Genomic DNA, 9,675 nt, shown 5'->3' on the forward strand with positions numbered 1-9,675 from the left:
TCAGAGCCAGGTTGGAGAAAAACTTTACAATGCCTTGCACTGTTAGTAAATGGAACTGCATTGCATTTCACTACGAGAGCAGATTTCTTGAAGCAAACTCGAAGACAGGTTTGCAGATGGGAAAGCAAGCAAGTAAGCTCCGTTCTTGTCCATGCAAAAGTCCGCAGTTAAAGAACAAAGCAGTCTCTGCCCAGTTTCGAACTGGGGACATTTCGCGTGTTAGGCGAACGTGATGACCACTACACTACAGAAACAGGCCTCTGCCGTCCCTGCTGGGGCTCAGTGGCATCCAGCACTGAATGTTGAAGCCATTCTTCCTTTCACATTTCGTCTGTTCGACTGCTCACGGGAAAGGTAGTATTGTGAAACACTGCAGAAACGAACGACATCCTTACTTTTGCTCCGACTGACCATACTCCGTGAAAGTTTCCCAGATTCTCAGTTGAGGATTTCTGCAGCTGGAAGTTACCTCGGAAACCCTGTTAATTCGTAATGTATTGAGCGAATCGCAAAACAGAAAGCATTTAACACGGAACACAAACAAAACTGGAAAACCAAATGCATTTTCAGACACAGCGAGCATGAATGCTAAATGTGAGACAGTCCGGGGGCATGAGCCATAAAGTAATCACTCAACTAACAACAGGGCAATTCCAAACTACGCTTTCAAACATACTGGAGCCTGAGTGCACCACCACTTCCCAGACAATGCTGCAAAGTGACAAAGAAAGAACATAATAAGAATGGGCCATAAAAAGTGAATTTCACCAATCGCAGTCTCGATTAGATTACCTTTCCCTTCCGATGTCTCCAGGACGGAAATGAAGAAAGTGGGAGAAATTCAATAACGTATGACATTGGAATCGATTGGAACGATTTTCCCATTGGCCAGAAAACCGAATGTCGGCGAGTCGAGTCACCGTAGGACTCTGTTTCGCAACAGCGATGAAATAACAGTCTCCATTCGGTTCCAGTAAAAGCTGAACTTGGCTGGAACAGAAAGCAACAGCAGAGATGCTCGCGATTTTCCGCGCGCAGACACTTTGGAAAATTCGCCACTTTCACACACCGGGAAGCAAATCCATTTTAAACAGAAACGCAGCAGGGATCGAAACAGCGTTTCAACAAGCTGTGCTGATGGAGCTGTTCAGAGGAAAGGGCAGCGGTGGGATTCGAACCCACGCCTCTGTCGAGACTGGAGCCTTAATCCAGCGCCTTAGACCGCTCGGCCACACTACCAACACGCCCAACTTGTCATTTTCTTGCAATTCCAATTGTGCTCCTGCATAACAACAGATGCAAACTCACGTGAAAAGGGTTCTATGATCCCTCTCCGACTCGAACAGCTGCTCGGATGTGCCCGTCTGCAATATCAATTTCTCAGCAGATAATGAAAGCCCATTAATCCAGACAAAAATCACTGGTAAGCTGAGTCTATCTTCTCAGACTGGATTCAGCTACAAATGTATCTGTGAGTGCGTGAGAATATATGATCGGTTATGATTGGGTCAAATTACCATCAGCTGCTTGACATTCCTGCAATTCGTATTCTTGCTTTGCTAAATGATTTCACGCATTGCTCGAAACAGGACAACTTTCACGTTTACACGGAACATGAAACACACCGGACTACAGGGAAAATGCACAAAGCTGAGCAGGCCGTGTCCCAAATCATACCGTGCAGCATAGTTTCAGTCACTGTGTCTGTTTTGCAGAATAAGGTTCCCAAAGAAAGTTCCACCCTAAAACCGGAGGTCGCATTCCAATCCGAGAACGACAGATTGCATCGTGAGGAAGGTCTGACCTCGGGGCCGGTTCGAGATGCCACTTTCCTTGCCTTTTACCTTCACCGTGCAATTTGCTGCAGAGATGTTCACACCTGGACATGAGCCTCATGGATACCAACTGAGTTGGAAACCTGTGTGAGAATCGATGAGAAGCGACTCAATAAAGTTTAACAAATTCCATGGTGCTTTTTAGAAATGCAGTTTCTTTTCACCTCAATCTAAAAGGCAGTTTCTGAACATAGGAACAGAAGTCAAAAGGTAATTACCTCACCCCACCCCCACTCCGGAAGAGGTGCTAACTGCCCTTGATTGCTTTTTGTTCACGATGTGAAGAGCTCACACGCCTGAGTCACCTTCACGTCTCTGGTTGCTGAGTGAATCACAAAGAAGGAGTTTCACCAGAGCTGCAACTGCCACACTTCCCCAGTCGCCCTCCCGTTTACATTTTCCTGCTCGTCAGTGAAAACCAAAGAAAACCAAACGGATGCGATGTCATTCTGTAGTCTCTCTGTCGCTTCCTCCGTTTCAGTTCCAACGTGGCTTAGATCTCGGGGCGCACCTTAATACTAGCGACGCTATGAAAGCACAGGTCCAGAGGTTCCTCTGAGAGTGTAATTTCTTTCATTGCTGTTGCTGATTGAATGAGCCACTAACGTGCGAACTGCTCCAAAACATGATTCAGGATCTCTGGTGCCAATTCTCGCACGTTGAATAACGACAGACACCTTCCAAATGAGGTCTTTCAGAGACGACTTTGGGATACATTTGACAGACAGATTAGCTCAGGAATCCGTGGTGCATTGTGACACCAGCGATTCGGCTTCTTCCCTGTCTTTGAACCGGGCCGCCTGCGCAAGGAATGCAAATGCGGTAATGCTTTTCGTGGAAGGATCAGAAGGGGGTAACTACACTCTCAAACAAAATGGCATATGATCAGAGCCAGGTTGGAGAAAAACTTTACAATGCCTTGCACTGTCAGTAAATGGAACTGCATTGCATTTCACTACGAGAGCAGATTTGTTGAAGCAAACTGGAAGGCAGGTTTGCAGATGGGAAAGCAAGCAAGTAAGCTCCGTTCTTGTCCATGCAAAAGTCCGCAGTTAAAGAACAAAGCAGTTTCTGCCCAGTTTCGAACTGGGGACCTTTCGCGTGTTAGGCGAACGTGATGACCACTACACTACAGAAACAGGCCTCTGCCGCCCCTGCTGGGGCTCAGTAGCAACCAGCACTGAATGTTGAAGCCATTCTTCCTTTCACATTTCGTCTGTTCGACTGCTCACGGGAAAGGTAGTATTGTGAAACACTGCAGAAACGAACGACATCCTTACTTTTGCTCCGACTGACCATACTCCGTGAAAGTTTCCCAGATTCTCAGTTGAGGATTTCTGCAGCTGGAAGTTACCTCGGAAACCCTGTTAATTCGTAATGTATTGAGCGAATCGCAAAACAGAAAGCATTTAACACGGAACACAAACAAAACTGGAAAACCAAATGCATTTTCAGACACAGCGAGCATGAATGCTAAATGTGAGACAGTCCGGGGGCATGAGCCATAAAGTAATCACTCAACTAACAACAGGGCAATTCCAAACTACGCTTTCAAACATACTGGAGCCTGAGTGCACCACCACTTCCCAGACAATGCTGCAAAGTGACAAAGAAAGAACATAATAAGAATGGGCCATAAAAAGTGAATTTCACCAATCGCAGTCTCGATTAGATTACCTTTCCCTTCCGATGTCTCCAGGACGGAAATGAAGAAAGTGGGAGAAATTCAATAACGTATGACATCGGAATAGATTGGAACGATTTTCTCATTGGCCAGAAAACCGAATGTCGGCGAGTCGAGTCACCGTAGGACTCTGTTTCGCAACAGCGATGAAATAACAGTCTCCATTCGGTTCCAGTAAAAGCTGAACTTGGCTGGAACAGAAAGCAACAGCAGAGATGCTAGCGATTTTCCGCGCGCAGACACTTTGGAAAATTCGCCACTTTCACACACCGGGAAGCAAATCCATTTTAAACAGAAATGCAGCAGGGATCGAAACAGCATTTCAACAAGCTGTGCTGATGGAGCTGTTCAGAGGAAATGGCAGCGGTGGGATTCGAACCCACGCCTCTGTCGAGACTGGAACCTTAATCCAGCGCCTTAGACCGCTCGGCCACACTACCAACACGCCCAACTTGTCATTTTCTTGCAATTCCAATTGTGCTCCTGCATAACAACAGATGCAAACTCACGTGAAAAGGGTTCTATGATCCCTCTCCGACTCGAACAGCTGCTCGGATGTGCCCGTCTGCAATATCAATTTCTCAGCAGATAATGAAAGCCCATCAATCCAGACAAAAATCACTGGTAAGCTGATTCTATCTTCTCAGACTGGATTCAGCTACAAATGTATCTGTGAGTGCGTGAGAATATATGATCGGTTATGATTGGGTCAAATTACCATCAGCTGCTTGACATTCCTGCAATTCGTATTCTTGCTTTGCTAAATGATTTCACGCATTGCTCGAAACAGGACAACTTTCACGTTTACACGGAACATGAAACACACCGGACTACAGGGAAAATGCACAAAGCTGAGCAGGCCGTGTCCCAAATCATACCGTGCAGCATAGTTTCAGTCACTGTGTCTGTTTTGCAGAATAAGGTTCCCAAAGAAAGTTCCACCCTAAAACCGGAGGTCGCATTCCAATCCGAGAACGACAGATTGCATCGTGAGGAAGGTCTGACCTCGGGGCCGGTTCGAGATGCCACTTTCCTTGCCTTTTACCTTCACCGTGCAATTTGCTGCAGAGATGTTCACACCTGGACATGAGCCTCATGGATACCAACTGAGTTGGAAACCTGTGTGAGAATCGATGAGAAGCGACTCAATAAAGTTTAACAAATTCCATGGTGCTTTTTAGAAATGCAGTTTCTTTTCACCTCAATCTAAAAGGCAGTTTCTGAACATAGGAACAGAAGTCAAAAGGTAATTACCTCACCCCACCCCCACTCCGGAAGAGGTGCTAACTGCCCTTGATTGCTTTTTGTTCACGATGTGAAGAGCTCACACGCCTGAGTCACCTTCACGTCTCTGGTTGCTGAGTGAATCACAAAGAAGGAGTTTCACCAGAGCTGCAACTGCCACACTTCCCCAGTCGCCCTTCCGTTTACATTTTCCTGCTCGTCAGTGAAAACCAAAGAAAACCAAACGGATGCGATGTCATTCTGTAGTCTCTCTGTCGATTCCTCCGTTTCAGATCCAACGTGGCTTAGATCTCGGGGCGCACCTTAATACTAGCGACGCTATGAAAGCACAGGTCCAGAGGTTCCTCTGAGAGTGTAATTTCTTTCATTGCTGTTGCTGATTGAATGAGCCACTAACGTGCGAACTGCTCCAAAACATGATTCAGGATCTCTGGTGCCAATTCTCGCACGTTGAATAACGACAGACACCTTCCAAATGAGGTCTTTCAGAGACGACTTTGGGATACATTTGACAGACAGATTAGCTCAGGAATCCGTGGTGCATTGTGACACCAGCGATTCGGCTTCTTCCCTGTCTTTGAACCGGGCCGCCTGCGCAAGGAATGCAAATGCGGTAATGCTTTTCGTGGAAGGATCAGAAGGGGGTAACTACACTCTCAAACAAAATGGCATATGATCAGAACCAGGTTGGAGAAAAACTTTACAATGCCTTGCACTGTTAGTAAATGGAACTGCATTGCATTTCACTACGAGAGCAGATTTGTTGAAGCAAACTGGAAGGCAGGTTTGCAGATGGGAAAGCAAGCTAGTAAGCTCCGTTCTTGTCCATGCAAAAGTCCGCAGTTAAAGAACAAAAGCAGTTTCTGCCCAGTTTCGAACTGGCGACCTTTCGCGTGTTAGGCGAACGTGATGACCACTACACTACAGAAACAGGCCGCTGCCGTCCCTGCTGGGGCTCAGTGGCATCCAGCACTGAATATTGAAGCCATTCTTCCTTTCACATTTCGTCTGTTCGACTGCTCACTGGAAAGGTAGTATTGTGAAACACTGCAGAAACGAACGACATCCTTACTTTTGCTCCGACTGACCATACTCCGTGAAAGTTTCCCAGATTCTCAGTTGAGGATTTCTGCAGCTGGAAGTTACCTCGGAAACCCTGTTAATTCGTAATGTATTGAGCGAATCGCAAAACAGAAAGCATTTAACACGGAACACAAACAAAACTGGAAAACCAAATGCATTTTCAGACACAGCGAGCATGAATGCTAAATGTGAGACAGTCCGGGGGCATGAGCCATAAAGTAATCACTCAACTAACAACAGGGCAATTCCAAACTACGCTTTCAAACATACTGGAGCCTGAGTGCACCACCACTTCCCAGACAATGCTGCAAAGTGACAAAGAAAGAACATAATAAGAATGGGAATAAAAAGTGAATTTCACCAATCGCAGTCTCGATTAGATTACCTTTCCCTTCCGATGTCTCCAGGACGGAAATGAAGAAAGTGGGAGAAATTCAATAACGTATGACATCGGAATAGATTGGAACGATTTTCTCATTGGCCAGAAAACCGAATGTCGGCGAGTCGAGTCACCGTAGGACTCTGTTTCGCAACAGCGATGAAATAACAGTCTCCATTCGGTTCCAGTAAAAGCTGAACTTGGCTGGAACAGAAAACAACAGCAGAGATGCTAGCGATTTTCCGCGCGCAGACACTTTGGAAAATTCGCCACTTTCACACACCGGGAAGCAAATCCATTTTAAACAGAAATGCAGCAGGGATCGAAACAGCATTTCAACAAGCTGTGCTGATGGAGCTGTTCAGAGGAAATGGCAGCGGTGGGATTCGAACCCACGCCTCTGTCGAGACTGGAGCCTTAATCCAGCGCCTTAGACCGCTCGGCCACACTACCAACACGCCCAACTTGTCATTTTCTTGCAATTCCAATTGTGCTCCTGCATAACAACAGATGCAAACTCACGTGAAAAGGGTTCTATGATCCCTCTCCGACTCGAACAGCTGCTCGGATGTGCCCGTCTGCAATATCAATTTCTCAGCAGATAATGAAAGCCCATCAATCCAGACAAAAGTCACTGGTAAGCTGAGTCTATCTTCTCAGACTGGATTCAGCTACAAATGTATCTGTGAGTGCGTGAGAATATATGATCGGTTATGATTGGGTCAAATTACCATCAGCTGCTTGACATTCCTGCAATTCGTATTCTTGCTTTGCTAAATGATTTCACGCATTGCTCGAAACAGGACAACTTTCACGTTTACACGGAACATGAAACACACCGGACTACAGGGAAAATGCACAAAGCTGAGCAGGCCGTGTCCCAAATCATACCGTGCAGCATAGTTTCAGTCACTGTGTCTGTTTTGCAGAATAAGGTTCCCAAAGAAAGTTCCACCCTAAAACCGGAGGTCGCATTCCAATCCGAGAACGACAGATTGCATCGTGAGGAAGGTCTGACCTCGGGGCCGCTTCGAGATGCCACTTTCCTTGCCTTTTACCTTCACCGTGCAATTTGCTGCAGAGATGTTCACACCTGGACATGAGCCTCATGGATACCAACTGAGTTGGAAACCTGTGTGAGAATCGATGAGAAGCGACTCAATAAAGTTTAACAAATTCCATGGTGCTTTTTAGAAATGCAGTTTCTTTTCACCTCAATCTAAAAGGCAGTTTCTGAACATAGTAACAGAAGTCAAAAGGTAATTACCTCACCCCACCCCCACTCCGGAAGAGGTGCTAACTGCCCTTGATTGCTTTTTGTTCACGATGTGAAGAGCTCACACGCCTGAGTCACCTTCACGTCTCTGGTTGCTGAGTGAATCACAAAGAATGAGTTTCACCAGAGCTGCAACTGCCACACTTCCCCAGTCGCCCTCCCGTTTACATTTTCCTGCTCGTCAGTGAAAACCAAAGAAAACCAAACGGATGCGATGTCATTCTGTAGTCTCTCTGTCGATTCCTCCGTTTCAGATCCAACGTGGCTTAGATCTCGGGGCGCACCTTAATACTAGCGACGCTATGAAAGCACAGGTCCAGAGGTTCCTCTGAGAGTGTAATTTCTTTCATTGCTGTTGCTGATTGAATGAGCCACTAACGTGCGAACTGCTCCAAAACATAATTCAGGAACTCTGGTGCCAATTCTCGCACGTTGAATAACGACAGACACCTTCCAAATGAGGTCTTTCAGAGACGACTTTGGGATACATTTGACAGACAGATTAGCTCTGGAATCCGTGGTGCATTGTGACACCAGCGATTCGGCTTCTTCCCTGTCTTTGAACCGGGCCGCCTGCGCAAGGAATGCAAATGCGGGAATGCTTTTCGTGGAAGGATCAGAAGGGGGTAACTACACTCTCAAACAAAATGGCATATGATCAGAACCAGGTTGGAGAAAAACTTTACAATGCCTTGCACTGTTAGTAAATGGAACTGCATTGCATTTCACTACGAGAGCAGATTTGTTGAAGCAAACTGGAAGGCAGGTTTGCAGATGGGAAAGCAAGCAAGTAAGCTCCGTTCTTGTCCATGCAAAAGTCCGCAGTTAAAGAACAAAGCAGTTCCTGCCCAGTTTCGAACAGGCGACCTTTCGCGTGTTAGGTGAACGTGATGACCACTACACTACAGAAACAGGCCGCTGCCGTCCCTGCTGGGGCTCAGTGGCATCCAGCACTGAATGTTGAAGCCATTCTTCCTTTCACATTTCGTCTGTTCGACTGCTCACAGGAAAGGTAGTATTGTGAAACACTGCAGAAACGAACGACATCCTTACTTTTGCTCCGACTGACCATACCCCGTGAAAGTTTCCCAGATTCTCAGTTGAGGATTTCTGCAGCTGGAAGTTACCTCGGAAACCCTGTTAATTCGTAATGTATTGAGCGAATCGCAAAACAGAAAGCATTTAACACGGAACACAAACAAAACTGGAAAACCAAATGCATTTTCAGACACAGCGAGCATGAATGCTAAATGTGAGACAGTCCGGGGGCATGAGCCATAAAGTAATCACTCAACTAACAACAGGGCAATTCCAAACTACGCTTTCAAACATACTGGAGCCTGAGTGCACCACCACTTCCCAGACAATGCTGCAAAGTGACAAAGAAAGAACATAATAAGAATGGGAATAAAAAGTGAATTTCACCAATCGCAGTCTCGATTAGATTACCTTTCCCTTCCGATGTCTCCAGGACGGAAATGAAGAAAGTGGGAGAAATTCAATAACGTATGACATCGGAATAGATTGGAACGATTTTCTCATTGGCCAGAAAACCGAATGTCGGCGAGTCGAGTCACCGTAGGACTCTGTTTCGCAACAGCGATGAAATAACAGTCTCCATTCGGTTCCAGTAAAAGCTGAACTTGGCTGGAACAGAAAACAACAGCAGAGATGCTAGCGATTTTCCGCGCGCAGACACTTTGGAAAATTCGCCACTTTCACACACCGGGAAGCAAATCCATTTTAAACAGAAATGCAGCAGGGATCGAAACAGCATTTCAACAAGCTGTGCTGATGGAGCTGTTCAGAGGAAATGGCAGCGGTGGGATTCGAACCCACGCCTCTGTCGAGACTGGAGCCTTAATCCAGCGCCTTAGACCGCTCGGCCACACTACCAACACGCCCAACTTGTCATTTTCTTGCAATTCCAATTGTGCTCCTGCATAACAACAGATGCAAACTCACGTGAAAAGGGTTCTATGATCCCTCTCCGACTCGAACAGCTGCTCGGATGTGCCCGTCTGCAATATCAATTTCTCAGCAGATAATGAAAGCCCATCAATCCAGACAAAAATCACTGGTAAGCTGAGTCTATCTTCTCAGACTGGATTCAGCTACAAATGTATCTGTGAGTGCGTGAGAATATATGATCGGTTATGATTGGGTCAAATTA

General features: G+C 46.2%; 5 non-coding genes across 5 annotated transcripts; all 5 read right to left on the bottom strand.

Annotated features, from left to right (window-relative positions):
• Positions 1–1,157: 1,157 nt before the first annotated feature.
• trnal-aag (transfer RNA leucine (anticodon AAG)) lies at positions 1,158–1,239 on the bottom strand. Its single transcript has one exon. It is a non-coding gene; the product is annotated as a tRNA-Leu (tRNA).
• A 1,662-nt stretch (positions 1,240–2,901) lies between these two features.
• trnav-aac (transfer RNA valine (anticodon AAC)) lies at positions 2,902–2,974 on the bottom strand. The gene has a single exon. It is a non-coding gene; the product is annotated as a tRNA-Val (tRNA).
• Positions 2,975–3,877: 903 nt separating this feature from the next.
• Positions 3,878–3,959, bottom strand: trnal-aag (transfer RNA leucine (anticodon AAG)). Its single transcript has one exon. It is a non-coding gene; the product is annotated as a tRNA-Leu (tRNA).
• Positions 3,960–6,597: 2,638 nt separating this feature from the next.
• On the bottom strand, positions 6,598–6,679 carry trnal-aag (transfer RNA leucine (anticodon AAG)). The gene has a single exon. It is a non-coding gene; the product is annotated as a tRNA-Leu (tRNA).
• A 2,637-nt stretch (positions 6,680–9,316) lies between these two features.
• On the bottom strand, positions 9,317–9,398 carry trnal-aag (transfer RNA leucine (anticodon AAG)). Its single transcript has one exon. It is a non-coding gene; the product is annotated as a tRNA-Leu (tRNA).
• Positions 9,399–9,675: the final 277 nt, after the last annotated feature.

This window comes from Chiloscyllium punctatum, chromosome 6 (assembly GCF_047496795.1).
Source record: "Chiloscyllium punctatum isolate Juve2018m chromosome 6, sChiPun1.3, whole genome shotgun sequence".
NCBI lineage: Eukaryota > Metazoa > Chordata > Chondrichthyes > Orectolobiformes > Hemiscylliidae > Chiloscyllium > Chiloscyllium punctatum.